The 10,448-nt window shown below is 42.9% G+C and overlaps 1 non-coding gene across 1 annotated transcript; it reads right to left on the bottom strand.

The window, feature by feature from the left end:
- On the bottom strand, positions 1-72 carry Trnac-gca (transfer RNA cysteine (anticodon GCA)). The gene has a single exon. It is a non-coding gene; the product is annotated as a tRNA-Cys (tRNA).
- Between the last annotated feature and the right edge of the window lie 10,376 nt (positions 73-10,448).

Here is a 10,448-nt window from a genome sequence, read left to right as displayed (position 1 = left end):
AGGGGGCACCTGGATTTGACCTAGGGACCTCTTGATCTGCAGTCAAATGCTCTACCCCTGAGCTATACCCCCTAATGATGACTAGGATCTAAATAGTGCCTATACCTGTGTAACCATGCTCATCATATCTATAAAATATTGCTATGGGTATTCATTCAACTGTGATTCCCAGGAGCCACCAAACTTGCCTGACTACAAGTTTACCTCTACAATATAAAACAAACAATGGGTTCTCTTCCCAATCTTGAGCTTTTTGGGGCAAGACTGGCACCGGCACTGAGGACTGATAGGGTCTAAGGAGTCAGTCCTCAGCATGGGGGCCATGGGAGAGGGTAGAAGGGGAGGGAAACAGAGAAAAATATAGAGCTCAGTAAAAGCAATATAATAATAATAATAATAAACCATGAGGAAACTTATTTTAAAACAACTCTGGAATTAAAAAAAAAAAGAGGCAGTACTCTGTCCTCTGTGCCCTTCATAGCAGGCATCTGGCAACAGAATGTCAAAATTAACATGCTTCCCAGGCACACACAGCATTAGGAACTGAGGTCATTCTTCATCACTGGGTTTAGGACCCTTTACTCAACCATCTTAAATTGTCCCCTTGCCTCAGTGCAAAGACCATACCAGGAGCTATGTGGATAGATTTATACACTCTTAAGGCACTGGGACTGGGGGGACTGGAACACAGATTTGAGAGGGCAGGGACATCCTCTACAACTCAAGGACTTCAGAGTTGACTGATGGGGACCTTGAGGATTGGAACAGGTGCTGAATCGCTCCTCTGGGGACAGTCTACAGATTTTATGTCCCAGAAATCATCCAGGGATCTTGCTACAGACATCACTTGATATTAGAATAAGATTCTGATGGCAGTCCGGAAACCCCTTGGAAGAACTCCTGCCCCAGATCTAGACCTGCTGTCTACACTCTGAAGGAAGAAGTAAGAACTGCAACATAAGAAGAGTTCAGCATAGGCATCTCGTAGTGGCACCTAGTGTTGGCCCAAAGTGCCAGGATTTAAGTAGGGACCTTGCTAAATGCTCTGAAATGTGTTCTAAACTAGTGGCTTCTAATTTTAGGGTGCATCAGGGTACCAGAAACAAACTCAGAGAGTAGGTCTAGTGGGAAAGGGGAACATTCCAATGAGGGAGGTCAGTACTAGCACGAAGGCGCTGGCAACGTGCCAATCCTGCATCTGCAGGTAGCACCTGGCTGGTGTCTGACCTTGTGACCAGGGAGTCTGAGAGCTGCGAGTAGGCTGGTTTACTCCAGGAGTCTGACTGGGGACCTGGGGAAGTGACACAGCCAGCCCACACACTAAGCCACTTCAGGTGTGTGCTCACCAGGATCTAGCTTTTGTATCCTTGTTCACTATAAATCTAGACTCCACATGGAGTGCTGCACGTCAGAACCTCTTGCCTGAAGCTTTTCTTGTGGGTGGAACAGGTGTGCTCCGTGCCAAAGTGACTCGAGTCCTCCAGAAAAAAGGATACTTCTTTTCCTTGGAACCTCGAGAAGGAGCTTCAACCTGTTTGCACTCTTGATTTTGGTCCAGTGACACAAATTTTGAATATCAGACCTCCGGGTCTATAAGAAGATAAGTTTGATTTGCTTTAAGCTGGGAGCTTTAAATGGATTGTTGCATTCTTACAGGCAAAACATTGAAGTTCTGGTAGTCTGACTTTGGAGGACAGTAGTTTTTCAAAGAAGGGGCTTGTTTTGACATTCAGGAGCCTTGCCTTTGGGAGAAATAGCTTTCCATGGTAACTTTACAGTTTAATTTCATGTCTGCCTGTTGTTAATCAGAGACGATATTCACTTTTATACTCTGAATTGATTGTTACTTTTATGGTCTCTTTTTGTGGAACAAAGCAAAGCAAAACAACCACAGAAAACCAGTAAGTGAACAAGGTAGATGTGACTTTGAACCAAGGACCTTTTGACTGGCAGCTAAATGCTGCCCTAAATTGTAATCCCAGTGTATTAAACACATCCTAATTGGCACTTTTAACTCTTGGCAGCACATCTAAGACTCCAGTAACTTGTGGAGGCTTTAAGTTTGGGTTGAGTTGTGTCTTGAATCCATATATATTAAAGCTCTGTTCCTGGTGAATGTGATCTAGTTAGAATTAGTCACTCAGTCATAATCAAGTTGTTCTAACTCAATAAGGTGGGTGTCTATATAGAAAGACGAGGGGAGACGCAATCAGGAAGAAAGGCTGTGGTGTTGTAATAGGAGCGGCGGGCTGTGTCCCGTCACCCGGCTAGCTTTACCCGAAATAAGTACACGGAAACTATATTCTTTTAAACACTGCCTGGCCCATTAGTTATAACCTCTTATTGGCTAGCTCTTACATACTGATCTAACCCATTTCTAATAATCTGTGTAGCCCACGAGGTGGCTTACCAGGGAAGATCTTAACCTGCGCTGTGTTGGGAGTGAGAATCATGGTGACTGCCTGACTTGGCTTCTTTCTCCCAGCATTCTGTTCTGTCTACTCCGCCTACCTAATTTTCTGTCCTATTAAAGAGCCAAGGCAGTTTCTTTATTTAACCAATGAAATTAACACAAAACAGAAGACCCTCCCCCATCACTGTGGGAATAGAGACAGAGATGGGAGTGGTGCATTTACAAGGTGAGGTGAGCCAAAGATGCCAGCAGCTACCGGGAGATGACTTGATTCCAAACTGTTAGCTTCCAGAGCTATGAAAGAATAAATTTCTTTTTAGTCACCCAATTTGTGGTGACCTCTAATCACAGCTCTAAGAAGCTGATTCCTCCTTCTAGTAAGGTGATATGGCCTCTGGTCCTGCAGACTGCTCCTGTCTGGTCCTCATCTCATCAGACTTGGGCGAGGCCCCCGCAGGGAGAGAGCATACCTCATTAGTGAAGACTTCAACAATCAGCAGGTGCCTTTTCTTACCAGAAGAATGGAGCATCTCACCCAGAACCTCACTGTCCTTTTTACCCCACAGCCTGAACCCAGGGTCCACATCCCAGACTCTTTACATATTTTTGATTTTATTCTTTAGGAAGAAGGAGATTACAAGATGTTATATCCAGGAACTGGAGAAGGAATTGACCTCTAAGGAAATAAACCCCACACAACTAATAAAAAGTGCTTCTGAAGACAGGAGGTTGTTGTGGAGTGGCAGAGCTCCTGGTTTGGGGGTGACAGAGTTTCTGGTTTTGGGTGGGCCATAGTGAAGGAGTGTGGTATGAAATAAGGATGCAGGTTCAGGGTCAACACTGAGTGAGTGCTTATGGATGACTGTTGTAGGAAGGCTTGCAGCTTGTGGTTACCCGCCTGCTGGGGTGTGGCCTCTTATACTATATACCTGGAGGCCTCTCTGCATCCAGCCTTTTTCCCTCCTTTTCATGGGCTGCTTGTTCAGATTGTTGGATTGCTGGATTCGATTTATATCCACCGTTCAAGCAGAGAATTCTGATTTGTGAGTTTACCCCTAAATAACTATCTATTTCTCATTTCTGAGCTAGTGTGGGATTTCTTTCAAGCGTCTGTTCATCACTTGGTTCGTTCATCACTTGGCACCCACATGGATTTAAATTCCATGCCTACTGGGTGGACAGCCTGGCCATTCCACTGCCCAGATGGGCTTGCTTTTGCCTAAGTGGTTTTTTGTGGAATCCCCGTGACAGAAAGAAAAAGTTAGTTTAGCCAACTAAATATTTTTGTTCCTGACAGACAAATCTAAAACATAAGAATACAAAACTGCTAAGAAATAGAAGGACAGGGGGAGAAAACCTTCCATGATAAGCACAGAATAAAGCAATTAATGCTACGGAAGAATTCTACACAGAAGTGAGGAAGAAATGCGCGACAAACATTACAGCTCAGGAGAGAAATCAGGTGAGAAGAATGATTGGAAACAAGAATTAGAAAGGCATTAAACACGTTGTAGTCAGTGACCAGGAAGCTCCTACACTGAACAAGGGGTAAACAAATGAGCAAACAGTGCTTGCATCAACCAGGAAAAAAATACAACGAAATTTCAGGACTCATAATACTCAGTGGCAATCCTAAATGTGAATGATCTTAACTCTCCTGTTTAAAAAAATGCAGAATAGCTGACTGGATTGAAAAAACCAGAGCCAACTGGGTTTTTTTTCTTCAAGAAACACACCTCACTGGCAAAGACCCATGCAGATTCAAAGTGAAAGGATAGAAAATAATGTACCAAGTGGTAGCTGAAAGCACCTAGAATATATTTAAGCTAAAATAGTTGAAAGCGACAAAAAAGCACTGTCTATTAAGAAAATAAACAAGTCATCCACCACATAGATATAATGATAGGAATACATACACCTGGTGCTGATGCACCCAATTTCATAAAACTAACTACTGGGCATAAAGAGTTGGATAGGCTGAGACAGTGGCGGTGAGTGCCTCCAGCACACCACTGTCTTCGAAAGACAGATCAGGCAGACCAGAAAAATGAAGAGAAGGGCTCCAGCGGCACAGGCTCAAACCCCACGCACACAGAGCTGCAGCTCTTGACATGTCAATGTTTCAGAAAGAAAGGATGCCTTGCACTCCTGGAGGATAGTGCTGACTTTAAAATGGTGTCCGAGTCTGTGAGTCACCCACTCCAGAAAGGTGGCTTCTGTATTCATCTCACAAACTGACAAGATCTATTTCTGAAACGACCCAGACTAGGATACCAGATTAAAGGAGAAGAATCACATACCATTAACACAGATGAAGAAAGCTTTTGGAAAGAGCGAATACATGTTCATAGTTTCAAAGTGGTTTTGGTCGATTAGGACAAGCATTTTCTCTCTTTAGTGTGCTCCAAGGAATCTCTGTAAAATAAATCCTATGAATGGTGGGATGGTGAAACTTTCCACTGAAACTCAAAACAAGATAAAATTATTCATTGTAGCTACATCTGATCTTTGATAAATGAAGGTCTTAGCCAGGGAGGAAAGAGATGATAAAAAATGAACAAAATATATGGTTTTAAGGGGAGAACAATATTTTTTCTGAAGACGAAATTATTATAGTATAGGTGAGAAATTTGCAAACCACCATATATATAAGTACAAATTAGAATCCATCCTTTATTTTTGACTGACAATTGAGAGTGTCCTAGAGCCGCAGCCTCTTGGTGCAAAGCTCAGGGGTACAGCATTTTTAAAGGTAAACCCATAATTACACCCATTTTAGAGTTGCAATCAGAGTTATTGCGACATTTGTTTTGGCAGAACACAACAGTTACTGCAAACACAACATGACAATTAATTTTGACTTATATTCTTTTAAATTGTTTTAGCTTATGTTTGGTTTTATAAACATTATTTTGGCTACTACATCTGGACCATGGTCAGGATCTTGGAAATTCCAAATGTGTTGTCAGGGCAGACGTGGATGTTGGGGGTGTAAAGAGCTGAAAAGTATGTAAGCAGGCACAATGGAGTCAGGACATGATAGTGTTACTTAAGTCATTTCAATATGATCATATGTGTAGAACTTAAAAAGATGCCAGAGGCACACTAATTAGGATTATTACCTGTTCAGCAATGTTTCTGGATTTAAAGTTGAAATTATCAGATCAATATTATATTTCAGTGTACCAACAAGAAACTGGAAAAGGGGGGAAATTCCGTTTAGAATAACAAAATGTCAACTTTCTGCATCGTTAATTTCCTTATTGTTGTGGAAAAATACCTGGCAAATACAACTCAAGGAAGGATACATTTTGTCTCGCAGTTTTAAAAGGGATACGATCTATCATGGTGAGGGGGGCTTAGTGACTGAAGCATAAATGACTGGCTAAGTTACTTCTGCAGTCAGGAAGCAGAGGAAACGGATGCTGCTCCCTTTCTGTCTTCTACTTAGTCCGGGACTACAGTTTGTGGGTTGGTGCACCACACCTTTAGGCTCATTCTTCCCTCGCCAGTTTAAACTTTTCTGAAATCATCTTCATGAATACCCACAGGTCAGTTTCCATGGTGATTTAAATCAAGTCAAATTTATATGATTAACTGTCATCCTTCCTAACCAAAAATGAGCAAAAATTACACAAAAATTTCTGCAACTGCAAAACTCTGAAAAGTAACTGATGAACCAAAATTCTGAGAAGACAGATGACTGTGGGATGGGAACCTGGTTATCAGAATTATATAGATTCTCCCTGCATTTGTCTAAAATGTCAATGCAAAAAAAATACTGGAAGTGTGTTTGTACTTGTGTGTGTTTAATTGCACAAATAGTTCCTAAAACGTACTGTACTTAAGTAAGTACAGTAGCCAAAAATAAGGATGGTTTTGGATAAAATATAGAAGGATGTATTGAACTAGAGCTCAAAGCTCATTTTAGAGAAAGGAAGGAAGTGTGGAGTTCTCATAAAGATGGGCAGATCCACAGGCTGAGGCTAGACCCATTAGAAAGAATCATTTCTAACACTCCTCCATTACTGGTGGGAGTGTAAACTTGTACAGCCACTTTGGAAATCAGTATGGCGGGTTCTTAGAAAATTGGGAATCAGTCTACCTCAATACCGCTTTTGGGCATATACCCAAAGGCTACAAAATCGTACCACAAGGACATTTGCTCAACTGTGTTTATAACAGCATTATTTGTAATAATCCAGAGCCTAGAAACAACTTAGATGCCCAGCAACCAAAGAATGGATAAAGAAAATGTGGTGCATTTACACAATGGACAATGATATCTTGAAATTTGCAGGCAAATGGATGAAACTAAAAAAAAAGAAAAAACTATCCTGAGTGAGGTAACCCAGACCTAGAAAGAAAACATGGTATTTTTTCAATCATTAATGTATATTAGATATAAAGCAAAGGATAACCAGGCTACAATCCAGAGACTCCAGGAAAAATAGGGGCCCTAAGAGGGACATTCATAAAGGGCCCCAGGAACGAAAACAGTTAAGTTAAATAATCTCCTGGGTAAACTGGGAAAGGAGCAGAAGGAGGGAATGGGGGATGGGAACATGAGGGCTTGAGATAGCTGAGTTGGGGGAGGCACAGGGATGGGGAGCAATGAAAGAGATATCTTGATGGGGGAGCCATTATGGGGTTATGGAAAAACCAGGTGCTAGGGAAATTCCCAGGAATCCACAAGGATGACCCAGCTAAGACTCCTAACAGTAGTGGAGAGGGTGCTTGAACTGGTCTTCCACTGTAATCAGATTAGTGACTTCCCTAATTGTAATCATCAAACTTACATCCAGTAACTGATGGAAGCAGATACAGTGACCCACAGCCAAGTGCTGGAGTTCAGCTGAAGAGACGGAGGAGAAATCATATGAACAAGGAGGGTGAAGAGCATGATGGGGGAAACCACAGAGACAGCTGACTCGAGCTGGTGGGAGCTCACAAACTGTGGGCTGACAGCTGGGGAACCTGCATGGGACCACTCGAGCTGGTGGGAGCTCACAAACTGTGGGCTGGCAGCTGGGGAACCTGCATGGGACCAGACTAGACCCTCTGAATGTGTGACAATAATTACGTGGCTTGATCTTGAGCGGGGGTCCTGGCAGTGGCACCAGGACCTGTCCCAGGTGCATGAACTGATGTTTGGAGCCCATTCCCTACGGTGGGATACCTGCTCAGCCTTGATACAGGTGGGGTGGCTTGGTCCTGCCTCGATTTGGTATCCCAGACCTTGTTGACTCCCCAAGGAAGGCCTTACCCCCTCTGAGGAGTGGATGGGGGTTGTAGCGGGGAGGGAGGGATTGGGAGAAGGGGAAGGAGAAGGAGGGATAACTAAATGGGTTTGGTATGTAAAATGAAAAGTAATTTTTTTAGTGAAAAAATTTGGAAAAAGAAAGAATCCTTTCTGTATTATTTGAATGTAAAATGTCCCCAAAGGCGAATTAATATGTTGAAGACTTGGTCCCTCCAACCCCTAACCTCCAGCTAGTAGATCTATGTTGGGAGGCTGTAGAAACTTCAAGAGGTGGGGCCTAGCTGGAAGAAGTGAGTTACTGAGGTGATTTTAAAATAGTTTTTAACTTTTGAAATTATAGTTATATCATTTCTTCCTTTTCCTTCTTCCAACACTTCCTTTGTACCTTGTTCCCTCTCAAATTATGGCCTCTTTTTCTTTAATTGTTGACACACACACACACTTCTAAATATAACCTACTCAGGCCATGTGATATCAGATTTCAGAGCTGACCATGTGGTACTGGATAATCAATTAGTGCTCTTCCCTAAGGAAGACTAGTTCTGCTTTCATAACTCCATGGTTGCCTATAGCTCTTTGTCTCGGGCTGAGGCCTTGTGAGCTCTCCCCCTTCCACGTTAGCATGTCTGTTGGTGCCGTCCTGGTCAGGACTTGTGTAGGCAGCCACAGTGATGAGACTTCATGGATGTAGCCTCACTTCCTGTTCCTCTGCTTTTACAGTCTTGCCCTGTCCCGCTTCTTCTGCAGTATCCCTGAGCCTTAGGTGTAAGAGCTGTGCTGTAGATACGTCAGCACTGGGCCCCAGTCTCTTGTTCTCTGTGTTTTGATCAGTTGTGGTTTTCTGTAATGGTCTCTGTTGCAAACAGAAATTTTCTTGATGAGGGGTGAGAACTACACTTCCTTGTGGGTATAAGGACAAATATTTAGAGTTTGCACTCCCACCAGCAATGCAGGAGTGTTCCCTTTTCCCCACATCCTCTCCAGCATAAGTTGTCAGTGTTTTTGATCTTGGCCATTCTTACAGGTGTAAGATGGAGTCTCAGAGTTGTTTTGATTTGCATTTCTCTGATGGCTAAAGATGTTGAATGTTTCCTTAAGTGTCTTTCAGCCATTTGAGAGTTATCTGTTGAGAGTTCTCTGTTTATGTCTGTACCCCATTTTTTATTGGGCTATTTGATATTTTTGATGTCAAGTTTCTTTAGTTCTTTGTATATTTTGGAGATCAGTCTTTTGTCTGATGTGGGGTTGGTGAAGATTTTTTCCACTCTGTAGACTGCCATTTTGTCTTGTTGACTATGTTCTTTCCTTTACAGAAGCTTCTCAGTTTCAGGAGGTCCCATTTATTAATTGTTTCTCTTAGTGTCTGTGCTACTCGGGTTATATTTAGGAAGTGGTCTCCTGTGCCAATGTGTTCAAGTGTACTTCTGATGCCCTCTTCTGGCCTCTGTGGGTACCACACACACACACACAGTGCACAGACACATATACAGCCAAAACATTCCTATACATAAAATAATATAAATTTTAAAAATGTTTCTTGTATTCCAAAAAAGTCAGGAGCCTGGAGCATTGCACAGATTTCAACTTAAAAAAAAATGCAAACACAGGCCCTGAATGCATCATTCAGCTTCAGGCCCCATGGTTGCTTTTCTTTCTCTTGGGCTCCCTCTCATCCCTCCTTAAGATCTCAGCTCTTTCTCCTTCCAGGTGCAACACAGGCTGTCACTTTACTGACTGCTCCCATTCGTAACCTAGGAAACACTTCTCACAATGCTGCTGTGCTGGACCCGGAGCCTTGTACTGCTCAGCCCTCAATTCCTGGCCACAGAGCTTGGCAGTGTATCCTGTTGCTGGTGGGAGAGAGCTAGAGAATTTGAATGCAGAACTCCATGCAGAAGGCAGCAGGCTCCATGTTTCAGGCTGGGCAAGTAGAAGAGAGGCTTCTGGGCCACCTCATGAGAAGGTGGATAGGAGTCCAAGGGAGAGGCCTGTGGGTAGAAGAAGAAAGCTCCTTAAGAAGAAAAGATGGGAGGGAGGGAGGGAGAGAGAGAGAGAGAGAGAGAGAGAGAGAGAGAGAGAGAGAGAGAGAGAGAGAGGAAGGAGGAGGAGGGAGGGAGGAGTAAACACTTGCCCTTGGTTGGCTGAGGAGGTAGAAGGTACTAAGGGAAGTACATATTTTTCTAGATGAGGTAGGGCTTTGTTACTGGCTGCCAGATCTGAGTTAGATGGGATCCATTGCTGGCAGCATTTCCTGGTATGGATCTATGCTGCTATCTTTGCTTTCAGACTCAGAAATTCCAAATCTGCATTTAAATATTTCTTTGAGAAACTCATTGTCCATCATATTTACCTATTTTAGCCGAAGAGGAAATTGGAGGGCCCTCATATATCCTAGTCTGTAGTTGCGTAGGAAGTGCTGTGAACTCTGTATTGGCCCAGGTGGGTCAGGCTTGACTTTGCCATTAAGTGTGACAGAAAAGACATTTCGGTCTACAGTTTCTGTTTGTAGGTCTCCATCATGGTGGGCTCTGGCTTTGATGCTAAGGACGATTCTAGCAGACAGGTCTAAGCTTCTCTAGGCACTAGCTAGTCTTAGGGTTTGTGGAGAAGACACAGCTGTAGAACTTCCAGGGTAGTTGTCTTTTAGTACACAGCAGAAGACAGGTTTCCTTTGACTCAGGTTTGGTGCTGTAATGTCAGTCAATAGGTTATAATTGATATGGGTGTGATTCTAGGAGTAAAATATGTTAATTAAACTCCATGTGAGTAGAA

Source organism: Microtus pennsylvanicus, chromosome 21, assembly GCF_037038515.1.
Source record: "Microtus pennsylvanicus isolate mMicPen1 chromosome 21, mMicPen1.hap1, whole genome shotgun sequence".
Lineage (NCBI taxonomy): Eukaryota > Metazoa > Chordata > Mammalia > Rodentia > Cricetidae > Microtus > Microtus pennsylvanicus.
This window is presented reverse-complemented; position numbering and strand designations above follow the sequence as displayed.